This window comes from Molossus molossus, unplaced genomic scaffold (assembly GCF_014108415.1).
Source record: "Molossus molossus isolate mMolMol1 unplaced genomic scaffold, mMolMol1.p scaffold_m16_p_14, whole genome shotgun sequence".
Taxonomy (NCBI): Eukaryota; Metazoa; Chordata; class Mammalia; order Chiroptera; family Molossidae; genus Molossus; species Molossus molossus.
Window position 1 is genome coordinate 26,269,794 of NW_023425349.1, and position 13,585 is coordinate 26,283,378.

The following is a 13,585-nucleotide window of genomic DNA, read 5'->3' on the forward strand; positions in this document are numbered from 1 at the left end:
TTTATTCTTGATTTTCCTAATGAACAAAATATAGCATCTCAATTTATGGGAGGTTTTCTTTCATGCATTTTAATGAAGATTTATATTTTCCTTCAAAAATTCCTTATGCAGCTTTTATATTTATTTGTAGGAATTTTATCCTTTTGTTGGTGAGATGATGGTGAGAGATGTTTTTTTAAAGTTCATTTTCTGATTAGTTATAATTGCTGCAACCAATACTATTGAATTTTGTGTATTGTTTTTGTATTTATCAGCCTTGCTAGAGCCTCTTATTAATTTAAACTTAAAGATTTTCTTTTTAGATTTTTTTTTTCTCATTTTCTATGTAGACAACCTTATTTTCAGGCAATAACTACTATTTTGTTTCTTTCCAATCTTTACACCTCTCCTTCCCTTCCTCCAACTCTCCCTTCTTTGTTTTATTTTTTCCCTTCTTTCTTTCTCCCTTGCTTTCTCCTTTCCTTCTCTGTCATCTCCCTTTACCTCTACCTCTCCATTTCTCACCCTCTCCCCCCTCCTTCTTTCCCTTCTACTTCTCTCTTTCTTTTATTTGTTCCTTAGTCACCTAGTTGTGTACATATGCTGTCTTTCAAATGCTTTGAAATTTAAACCTTGTGATTGTTGTCAACAGTCCTTTTATCACTAGTACCAGTAGAGTTTATTATATTGAGTCATGTCCCATTCTTCATTTTTAAATAACCTTATGCATTACAGCATACATATTAACACTTATAGTCTGTAATCACCTGAATCATTATTATAATACCTCCACTATTAATGTGTTTTATTTAGCCTGTAGTGCCTCACATTTATAATTATTATTTGCCTTGCATCTGGTATGAGAATAAAAATAACAGAAAAGAAATAGGTTAGTCAACTTACAGGTTAATTGTTTGAAATTTAACTTCTTAATTTGGAGTAAAACTTAAGATCAAAATATACCCTGGGAAATGTTAGTGATTATGTAACTTGATTGTTTTAAGAATAACAATATTACAGGATATAAAGGTGATCATCGTGAAAAATCGAAATTGCATAAGAAACTTATGGCCTTAATCATATTGAAATGCAGGAATTACATAAGTGCTATAGAATAAACCAAGTTTTTTTTTTGCTAAGGTCTATACAATCCGACCATTCCTGGGGAATCAGTAGTCCCTTTAGTAACAGCCAAAAACACATGAAGGAATATGACCGACAACACATCATGCCAAAAACTTTGCTGTTTTCTTCTCCTTATTGCCTTAGAACCTGATTCTGGTAAGACTTCTGATACATTTCTTCCCTCTCTTTCTCCTCCCTTTACCTATCCCCCAAGAATAGCAAGTGAAACCCTGACAACAGTTCAGTATAGGAAATTAAGTTTCACAGGGACCATTAACATTTATTTTTTCTTTCTTTTCTGTAAAAGAGATATAGATAAGCTATTACAAAGTTTTGCCTTTTCGAAACAGAAATTTTTCTCTAAATTATTTGTGTGTGTGTGTGTGTGTGTGTGTGTGTGTGTGAGTGTGAGAGAGAGAGAGAGAGAGAGAAAGGAAGTGAGAAAGAGAGAGAAAAATCAGTGTGAGAGAGAAATATTGATCGCTTCCCATATATAATCCCATCGGGGATCAAACCACAACCTGGGTATGTACCCTGACCAGGAATCAAACCAGTGACCTTTCAGTGTATAGGATGATGCTCAACCACTGAGCCACACTAGCCAGGGCCCTAAATTAGTTTTAAGAGAATTTATAATGCTACTCTTTTTTATTTAATTTCTATGCTTGCCTCATTCATTGAAAACAATATTTATTCAAGAGCTATATTCCTGACAGGCTTTGTATAATTTTGTCCAACACCCTGTTTAAAGTATAGACAGGCAGTTTACATTAGGGGAATTGATCCCAAATATTAAGACCCTAAGCATTGGCTTGCCATTCTTTTTTTTCCCAAATGCAGAATTTTATTTATTTATTTATTTTTAAAATTTATTTATTAATTAAATTTTGTTACAGATGTTTTTTCTCCCCCCTACTGATTCCTCCCTCCCCCCCCTCTGCCCTGTCCCCAGTTTGTTGTCAATGTCCACTTTTATGCATGCATGCATATAAGTTCTGTGGTTTCTCTCTCCCCCACCAACCCCTCTTCTGGGGATCGTCATTCTTGTAATGGGCTGTAGTACCTGGTAGGGGACTAAAGTAATTATGGGATTTAGAGAAGAAGCAGACATAGTTTCCAAAACAAGAAGGTCTAAATTAGTAAATTGGAAAAAAAAAAAATGAATAAATGAAATCAGGAAGGGAGAAGATGAAATGATAGACTAGGGCTTGGAAATGGTTAAGAACAGTAATTGATAATGAATCTCATTAAGTGTATCCTGATTGTTTCTTCTTACCATATTTATCCTGGAAAGGGATAGAGGGGTGAAGCTATAGTGATATTTATGTGGTGGGTGGGTACATTTGAGACAGTATGTAATCCTGTATCTACCAGAGTGGCTTAGAGAAATACACTAAATATTCTCTTTTCTTTCTCATTTAAAAATTCTAAAAATAGTAATATCTCACAGTATTATTGTGAGCAGTGCTGCCCAGACACCTAGGTTCTAGGAATGACCAGAACTGGCAGTAATGCTGGGTGGGTGGGACAACCCAGGCTTGGACTGGATTCCATGTGAGTCCTGGTAACAGGAACTTAAGATTGCCAGGTTAACAAATAAAAATAGATGATGCTCAGTTAACTTTGAATTATTTCTAATTGCCTTTGCATATGCACACTGGGATAAAAGAAAAATATTGCATAGGAAATACTTGTAGTACTAAAAATTACTTGTTTATCTGAAATAAATTGTAAATATATTACATACCTCTTTAATTATATTTCTGTAATTATTTGGCTCTAACATTTGTTTGTTTTACATAATTTGCTTATAAAACTGCTTGCAGTTACATTTGCAATCCAATATAGCTTTACTGTGGTCACATCAAAATTGTTTAATTTCTTTGTCCACTGAACATTCATTAATGAGAAAACATGTTCAACATTTGCATTTTGAGCCAGTATGCTGAAAATGTATTTTCATAAAGTTAAGAACTCTGAGAATTGCTCTTCAAATTTGATTTGTTGAAGCATAGACTACCATTTTTCATGGCATAAGTTTCTTTCCTATTGTTCAAGATTATGTTGCATCTTTTGCTCAGCAACCTTTTACAAATGTTGTCCACTGACCAAAAAGAGTGCTGTTACCTAATTTTATTCTATTCTTGTTAACACAAAATGATATTTACTGTTTTAATGCTGAGGAGTATTTCATAACATCCATGTATAATTATTGAATAGTTCAATATTTGATTACAAAAGATGGTCATGACAAGTAATAATAATTATCCATTTCAAGTCAGAACTTCTTTTACTGTTCAAAGTATGATTTGCTCATCTCATGGAAATTGTTGATGTGGTCTGCTTTGTGTTGTCTCATGCCAATGTGGGCATATCTGAAGGACAGGTTAGATAAGTTTGGGGTATTCTGTATGTATAGATGGGACAAAAGTAGGCTTACAGTTGTTTGTATGGAAAATAATACAGTAGTTAATAAATAATAATACAAAAATAAACTGTTTCATGTACTCAAAACTGTAAACCTACTTTTGCCCTACCCTATATTTGAACAGAGGACATGAGTGAAAAAAATTAAAATGACTGTGCATATGATTCTGGCTGTTTTAGAGAGACTACTGGTAACAGAGTAAAGCTCATGAGCTCTGAGACTCCAGGATTTAGAGGTCAAAATAAAGGTGATCAGCTGGTAATTTATTAAGAACAAAGCGTCATTTTGACTTAAGTGTCACAGATTACTACTGCATCTCTCCATCAGATGTACTCAATTTTAATTTTCATGTCATGACTACTTTACCTGGGTAGCAGTTTTTGCCCTTCCCAGAGAGTGTAAAGTCAGAATTATTTCTGTGTTGTGAGTTAAACTTCAATTAAATTGTATTAGCAACTTTGCTTTAATTGCTGCTAGGGGACTTCATCCCCAAAGTACTAGAAAGTTTCTAAATTCTATTCAATCCACATTGTGAACTTTAAATTGCTTTGGGATTTAGGAACACCCTCAAGGCAGCAAAGACTAACTTGCTTTGGTGCTCTGTTGGCTGGTTCTTTAAAAGAGGCTCTCATAGTGAAATGACTGTAAAGAGCCCAACTTTCACCTTTACTGGAAGTCAGTTCCATTTTGCCAACGCCGAATTATTATTATTATTAACAATAGCAATAGCAGCTACTTGATGTTAATGAAAACTGAGAAACAGTTCTTGTAGTTATATTACTGAACTTATTGAGTTGCAATTTATGAGACTAGCAATCTTATAACATAGTAGAACTTATGTTTCTGGCATTTTAATGTAGAAATACTTTATATTCCAGTAAAGTTGGATACAAATAATTATAACATATTGCTAATGCTTAATAATATTTTGAGTGCCCTGGCCAGTTTGGCTCAGCGGTTAGAGCGTCGGCCTGCGGTCCGGAGAGACCCGGGTTCGGTTCCCGCTAAGGGCACGTGCTTCGGTTGCAGTTTGTCCCCAGCCCTGGTTGGTCGTGCGGGTGGCAGCCACTCGATGTGTCCCTTCACGTCGATGTTTCTCTCTCTCTCTCCCTTCCTCTCTCTCCTTCCCACTCTATCTGTACAAAAAATGGAAAAATATCCTCGGGTGAGGATAAAAAAAATAAAAATAAATAATAATAATAATATTTTGAGTGACTTACCCCTCTTTATTATGGGTAAACTACATATGCAGTGAAATGAAGATCAAAGGAGCAGCTATTAGAGTACAAGGAGCTGATTTCTATGCAAGGAGAAGATAATATGTGTTTTCTCATACTTGGAAATAAAAGAGTAAATCCCCTGTCACTTAAATTCTTAGTTTATACATTTATTTATGGTTTGGCTCTAGATTAAGACATATACACTAGGGTTTTTCTGAGATCAACTTGTCATTCATTATGTGTATCAGATAGGATACCTAGATGTTCCAATTTGTACTGAAATAGACAAAGAACAATAGTTTTTATCTGAAAGTGTTTTCTTTCACAAATATCACTGATGCCTGTAGTTAATATTCTTAAGATATTGCAGCATACATTTCCCCAAAATGAGAAATAGCCAGAAGTTCTTTTTCTAAAAATGTATCTTTTTGGTTTGTTTTCCTAATTACAAAACTTTTCTAAAACTGAGGTTGTTATGAAACAGGATTTATATATGCCATTTTGTTTTAGTAGCTGAAGAATAGTGATTTTTGTTAAGGCTAACATATTAGTTATGGAGAAAAAATTTATGTATATAATGGTGACCAATAATACTTTATATGTGTTAGATTTGTTTGGTCAAAAGGTTTGACACTGCATTCAAAATAATTTCAAATTCATAATGTGAGATACATAATTCTAATCCAGTTGTGTGCGCTTTGAATTATTTTTAACAAGGATGATTTTTTTTTTTTAGCTAAAGCCTCTTTTATGAGATCTAAAAGTGTAACTGATCTTAGCTTAGAAGATAGTAACATTTTTATCCTATAATTGTATCCAATTAGAGGTCCATATTACCCATAAGGAAGCCACTTAAGGATGCAGACAACTCTTACAAACATTGCTTTTACAGGTCCACGTGTATTCTGGCTGCTGCAAAATTCCTTTTGATGAAAGAAAATATTAACATGGGAAAGACCAGTCAGTCTTCTGTGATTGAATTTGTCCTGTTGGGGCTTCCTGGCTACTCAGAGCTTGAGGCCATTTACAGTGATAGCTCGGTTCTTGAACATAATTCGTTCCAGGAGGACGGTCGAGAACCGAATTGTTCGAGAACCGAAGCAATGAAACCAATAGGAAAGCGTGACTCCACAAAGCGTGACTCTCTCTCTGCACTCACACTGATGACGCAAGCAAGGCGCGCTGGGCCGAATGAACGCCATTCGGCTCAACTCGGCTCATCTCGGAAGTTCGAGTTCCAAATATTTGTTCGGATTCCGAGACAAATTTTCTCGAATCTCCTGGTCGAATACCGATTTGGTCGAAAACCCAGGCGTTCGAGAACCGAGGTATCACTGTACTTTGTTCTGGTCCTATGTATGTACCTGGTGATCCTGCTGGGAAATGGAATCATCATCATTATAAGCATCTATTACTCCCACTTGCACACCCCCATGTACTTTTTGGACATTTGCTACACCAGTTCTTCTATTCATTTATTTCTCAGCAGCTTCTTAACTTCAAAGAAAACTATTTCCTTCTCTGGATGTGGAATGCAAATGTTTCTCTCTTTGCTAAGGGAACCACAGAGTGTGTCCTAAGCATGATGGCATTTGACCGCTATGTGGCCATCTGTAACTCTCTGACTTACCCCATCATTATGAGCAAGACTTCATATGTACCCATGGCTGCTGGGCCCTGGATTGCAGGGATGTCAATTCTGTGTTGCAAACCTCTTTTACAATGTGGCTTCCTACCTGTGGAGATAATGTCATTAATAATTTTACTTGTGAAATCGTGGCTATCTTAAAATTGGCCTGTGCTGATATCTCCATAAATGTTATTAACATGGTTGTTGCTTATATGATTTTTCTTGTTGTCCTAGTACTTTTCATTTTTGTTTCTTATGTTTTGATTATGTCCACCATCCTGAGGATTCCTTCTGCAGAGGGAAGGCACAAAGCCTCCTCCTCTCCACCTGCTCTGCCTACCTAACAGTGGTGATTATATTCTGTGGAGCCATCCTCTTCATGTATGCAAAACTCAAGGCTAAAGACCCTTCTGGTGCAGACAAAGTACAAGTCACACAGAAAATCATCTCTCTTTTCTATGGAGTTGTGGCACCTCTGCTCAATATTCTCATCTATAGTTTGAGGAACAGAGATATGAAGGCAGCTGTGAAGAATATATGGTGTCGTAAATGCTCCTCACATGTAATGTGAATGCAATGTAAAAAAAAATTTCTTTACACATCATGCTCAATTAATATTTGACAAAAGTGGCAAGAGCATACAGTGCAGTAAAGACAGCCTCTTTAATAAATGGTGTTGGGAAAATCGGACAGCTACATACAAAAAAATGAAGCTAGACCACCAACTTATATCATATACAAGAATAAACTCAAAATGGATAAAATACTTAAATGGGACTTGTGAATATCCATAAAAATCCCAGAAGAAAATGTAGGTAACAAAATTTCAGACATCATACACAGCAGAACTTTCACTGATGCAATGCCTAAGGCAAGAGAAACAAAGGAAAAAATGAATAAATGGGACTACATCAAACTAAAAAGCTTCTGCACAGCAAAAGAAACAAGCATAAGAATGGAAAGGGAACCCACTATATGGGAGAGCATAATTACCAACCATACATCAGAGAAGGGGTGTTAATTTCCAAAATATATAGAGTACTTATACAACTCAACAAAAGGAAGACAAATAATCCAATTAAATGGTCAGAGGACCTAAATAGATACCTCTCCAAACAGGACATACAAATAAATGGCCAAGAAACATTTGCAAAAATGGTCAATGTCACTAATCATCAGAGAGATGCAAATCAAAATGACTGAAGTATCACTTCACACCTGTCAGAATGGTTGCCATCAACAAATCATCTAACAAAAAGTACTGGCGAGGGTGTGGAGAAAAAGAGATTCTAGTACACTGCTGGTGGGAATGCAAACTGGTGCAGCCACTATGGAAAACAATATGGTGTTTCCTCAAAATATTGAAAATTGAACTGCCATTTGACCTAGTGATCCTACTCCTAGTAATATATCCTAAGAAGCCTGAAACAGAAATCAGAAAAAATGTATGTACCCCTATGTTCATAGCAGCACTATTTACAATTGCTAAGATCTGGAAACAGCCCATGTGTCTTATCAACAGATTAGTGGATAAAAAAGCTGTGGTACATGTACACAATGGAATACTATGCAGCTGTAAGAAAGAAAGATCTCTTATCATTTGAGATGACATGGAGAGGCCTGGAGAGTACTATGCTAAGCGAAATAAGCCAATCAGAGACAGACAAATATCACATGCTCTCACTTATTTGTGGAATATAATGAACAAAACAAACTGATGAACAGAATGGACCTGAAGACATGGATATGGGGTACAGACTGACAAACCTCAGAAGAGGAGGATGGGGGAGAGGGTAGAGAGAGACCACAGAACTTATATGCATATATGTGTAACTAATGGATATAGACAACAGTGCTGGGAGGGAGTGGGAACAGGAGGAAGGTGTCAGTGGGGGGAAAAGAAAAAACATCTGTAACAAAAATAAATTAAAAAAATTAAAAATAAATGAAAACTTCCTTTAGTCTGAATGCAGGACTAGTTCTCACCTAAAGGTTCCAAAATAAAAATAATGCACTGGCCAGTGTGGCTCCATGGTTAGAGCATCAGCCTGCACGCTTAAGGTTATAGATTTGATTCCCAGTCAAGGGCATGTACCTGGGTGGCAGGTTTGATCCCTACCTCTGTTGGGGAGTGATAAGGAGGCAACCAGTTGATGTGTTTCTCTTACATCAATGTTTCTCTCTCTCTCTCTCTCTCTCTCTCTCTCTCTCTCTCTACCTCCCACTCCCTCCCTTCCACTCTCTCTAAAAATAAATGGAAAAAAGTATCTGCAAGTGAGGATTAACAACAACAAAAAAAAGGGTGGTGGTGGTGGTGGTACCTTTAATCTCTGAAATTCATGTTTATGTTTCTGGTGTTTAAATGTGTGAGAAACCTAGAGCCTACCTTTTCCCTTTATGACTGGATTAAGGAGAAAAGGGACAGAAATTTATGGGTAAAAGGATTCTCATCCAAACCATCTACCTTCTCATGAATAACAGAAGTTAATTCAGGAATGATGAGCAAAAATAAATATTATTTTACTACCTTAACCTCTTATCCTCTATGCACATCAGTTTTCTAGTCTCATATTTTTTATTAGGAAGATAAAGTAGAAAGTGCCTTGTTGAGGGGCAGAGTACTATATGAACTCAACGTTAAATCATTTATAATGGGATAGACTTTCAGCATTTAAAAGGAAAGGGTGAGACTTTTAGGGCATCAGGTGCCTGGCCTATGTATACGTCATAGAGAGACAAGAATAGAAAAATGAAACTATTTTTCCTAGGGCCAATTTCCTTTTGGTTGCAAACTGGCAAGCACACTTCTGTGCAGAGGTGTCTGAGGCAATGTGAGAACTTGTGCAGACAACCCAGCTGATGGAGAAATTTGATCTATTTGGGTTTCAATAGATGAGCTGTCACAACTTTGAGTGAAAACCATTGCTACTGATAAATGAGTCGAAAATTACTTCGTTCTAAAATATTTGATTGCACGGTTCTCTGAGAACATGGTGATAATGGGTTTAGAGTGTTACAAATAAGTATTTTTTTCAGTTACATGAATTTCCTATAGAATATGAGCTTTCTGTTTATTTAGTCAGTTGTTTATTCTTTATTTCAATTATTCAACCAGTATTTACTGAATACTTATTTTGTGTCAGGCATTGTGTTAACTATTAGTGATATAAAAAAAACTAAACAACATGTAAACAAAAAACAAAACACGATTAAGGAGCACACAGTCTTGTGGAATACAGACTGACACATTAATTAGGAACAAAAATATTAAAGAATATTGATAACTCTTTCCTCTCCCCTACCTTCTAAGCTGGATATTTGTTTGCTTTCATGGTATGTTGGGTCTTTATTGTGCTGAACAGGGTAATGAGTGGACTTGGAATAGTTTAAATGGGACAAACTGAAAGGGCTTGGACCATTTGTGAGAAGCAAATAGGACAGTGAGAAAGAGGGGATAATGTAATGAAGAAGAAAGCATTGCATACTAGAGATTTTGAAGACAGGTGTGGGAGATAACTAAATAGATACTGTAAACATAGAGAAAAGGAAAAATATGGGTAACTGGGAAGATTTGATACTGGTGATTCTTTCTCAATGTCTTTAAAATCTCAGTAAAGATGTGTAGTATCCTTTAAGAATTTGGTGAGGGGTTTTGTTTACTTTGCAGTCTCACCATGCTGAGACTGGCCATAAGATTTGTTAACCTATGTGGGTCACAATCACACTGCAGTATGTTAAGTGCTGGAATGGAGGACTATGGAAGGGAAAGGGGGGGGATCCTAGGAAGGTAAAGGGCTATTTCTGCTTGGCTGAACTGGGAACACACATATCCCCCTGGTACAGAAGAAATTCTCATGCTGAAGACATTTTCAGACAGATTATACAGCATGCATATTGTACTACCACTACAAATGCACTAACACTAAGAGTTTGGATTGGTTGAACTTGGGTTGTTTTGTTGATGTAGTGACAGGTGAGACGATAGGAAAGGCAGCGTGGAGCCAATTTGTGGGGGCTTCAGATGCTAAGATAAGCAGTCAATATCTCAATATAGGTTTGAGGTGGTTACTCTGTACTCTCTGGAGCCCAGGAAGGTACATCAAGGCTACCACACAGATGAGTACATTCCCCTAACCTTCCATCTGGCTATGCTTTTGTCTTTTTGATATGCCCCAGGGTTCCATATAATATTTTACTTGGGAAAAAAGTATTCTGTTGCTAGGAAAAGTTTTAAAACATTAAGGTGGGCAATGGAATGCAATAAGAGTTCTAAGAAAGAGACTGATACTTTTGGATTTGTGTTTTAGAAAGATCACTTTGGCACTGGGGAGGATAAAGTGGTATACCTCTTGCTGATCAATTCCCAGGTCTGTTTTATACTCCCTGGCCAGTCACTAGCCTTTATCTTGTCTTCCTTCCCGTAGGCTTCAGAGTACGGAGGCCTACCCAGTTCCTTAGAGTTTCTACTCCCTTCCTGACTGTGGAGTGAAGTTTCTCAAATGACTTTCATGGTCCTTTGGGTTAAAGTTTCACTTTATAGAGGCAACTGAGAAGAAAAAGAAAGTAACATGAATGGCAACATTCCACAGGTTTAGGAAATCTAGGCTGTACCAGAATTGGCTCTGATATATAGATACTGACTCTATATATTCACCTCTGCATCTTTCCTCGAGCTTCGAGCCCGAGGTGCAAGATCTTTCCAGCACCTAAGTCTGAGAGAAAAATGCCTTCACTATGCACTAAAGTCTGTTTTGCTCTGTGTTGTTGGAGGGTCGTGTTGTTTAAATACTACTTGTGGTGCAGAGTCAGTTTGACTCTTGGATGCAAGCTTTTCCCTTCAGTCTTTCCTTCTTTCTAAAGTTGGGTTTAAACTTTACCAGGTGCTTAATGTACATTCTTATACCACTGGTTAATCACAACACTCTATAGTATTTTCCTCTCAGCTGTTTAGTATTTACCTTGCTCTGCACATATTCATTTTGCTCACAAATATATTCATGTATGGCAGATGTAAAGAGACCTGGAGTCAAATAGTATGACTTTGGACAATCTCTGAATTCACTCATTCTCTGAAATTCAGTTTCCTCATTATTCAAATTCAACTTGAATGGATCACTTGGTTAAAGTGAGGTGGAGACCTAATGAAATCCTTTATGTGAACATGATGGAAAACTTGAAAGTACTAGAAAAATGGAACATATTAAGTTTTAATTTTATTCATTTGTTTTTCAATAGCAAGGACTAGATTCTTTATTTCTTCTGTGTCCCACTATAACCTAGTATTATTCCAAAGTTTATGTAAGTGTTTTTAGGTATATAATGGGAGCCCCATAAATATAACACATATTGTTTAGTTAATTTATTGAAAATCGGCTAATTGAATTGAATTTAGAATATGCCAGTAAAGCAATGCATTTTTCATGCTAATGTGAACGCAAACATAAAATAACTGAAAATAAAGTCACAGACACAAATGCTTCTAGTCCATTCCTTCCTTGATTAGGCAAAATGAAGGCTGGCTTCCAGAGTTCACCTTCTTTAGCCACATCATTCTCTTTCATCACTTCCTGCTGATGCTCCCTCCCTTCTTGTGCATTATTCAAACATAAATACCCAGGAATCCATGATTCTACATTATTTTTCGGAACTCAATGAACAAATTAGGAAGATTTAAGTGATGAGATGAAAAGTAATATTTAAATAATGCGTAAGTCACACATGCTGTTTATAAGGTAACATATATACTATTTTAAGTACCATTTATTTATTGGGGCTGGTGGAAATGACAGCATATGATTGTCTCTTACTGTTTCACTCAGATACAGATACCCAGGAATTTTTGCATAGTGTCATTTTTAAGAACAAGAAAGCAAACAATGAAGGCATTATTATTTAATTAATGCATAATGTACACTATGTGGTGTGCTAGGTGTCATATATATGTTATCTTTTAAAATTGTTTTTATTAATTAATGATGTCAGTGATAATATAAGTGTTGCCTTTTTTTTTATTCTCTCATTTATTCAACATTGTGTATGTGTCTGTTAGGGGCAGAGATTCAGTGCTGGATATACTGTTTTTTCTACTCTTGAGGGGCAATTTTTATGACCTCTTCTGTATCTTTTATTCAGTCCTTTATCGTCCCTTACATTTAAAGATTAGCTGCTATTTTCCAAAAGTATTTGGAATTGTAGTTTGGGGGATGAAATCTTACATAAAGTCTATTTATGTAATTTTCCTGTGTGATATTTCAGATATTTGGACTTGTATTTTTACTATTTTTTTCAATTTTAATTAATTAATAATTTAATAGTTAATGATTGCCCACTATTTTTCATTACCATGGCATTGGATTTCATATAGAGAATAGTGAGCCATGGTTCTGCCATTGGTAAGAATTTCAGAAGCTAACAAATGGCTATAGCATAAAAGAAAATTGCTGTAGGAGGTAAGGCCCTGGATAGCATGGAGGAGGGAGTAACTAACTCAAGGGAATACGGAAGGCTTTACAGAGGATGTAACACTTGACCTAGTTCTCTTGTTATTACTCAGATTTCACTAGAGAAGAAGGAGAGATGTGAAAATTCAGAGCAAATAGCATGTGCTATTATCCTTAGGTGAGAAAGAACATAAAATAATTGGGTAACTACGCAGTGAGTGGAGCACGGTATTGCAAAGGGAATAAGGGCAACACAGCAGGAAACAAGAAGGTAAAATATGTAGTTGAAAATGTAGGTTGGGGCTGGATGAGGTCTATGAGTAAAATGAAAAAATTAACAAGAACAAATAAATAAATGTATCAAAACTATTTTAAGTAAACAATACTGAAGAATAGGTTTTGTTTGTTAGGTAGCTTTATGTGTTGTATTTTTTTTGGGGGAAAGGCTTAATTTCAAATTTTTTTTTTGTCTTGTTCCCATGTTTACTTGTATTTCTTTGACCACTTAGCCCTATGTTTTTATGAGATTACAGTCATTTTCTGAAAGTGATATAATTGGACTATTACTCTTGAAATTTCTAACTCTGAAATTCTGTGACTCAACATATGACCTTTTTTTATTCTGTTTATATTTAAAACCCTGTCTCAAAATATGTGAGCTGCTTTTGTGCCATTGAACTCAAAGATGTCAGTTTCTCATCATTTTCTCTAGAACTAGGGTCCACTCATTAATTTTTGTAGCTCCAGGCATGTACCTTCTTGT

At 35.9% G+C, this 13,585-nt stretch overlaps 1 pseudogene; it reads left to right on the top strand.

The window, feature by feature from the left end:
* The first annotated feature begins 5,699 nt into the window (after positions 1-5,699).
* On the top strand, positions 5,700-6,953 carry LOC118630005 (annotated as a pseudogene).
* Positions 6,954-13,585: the final 6,632 nt, after the last annotated feature.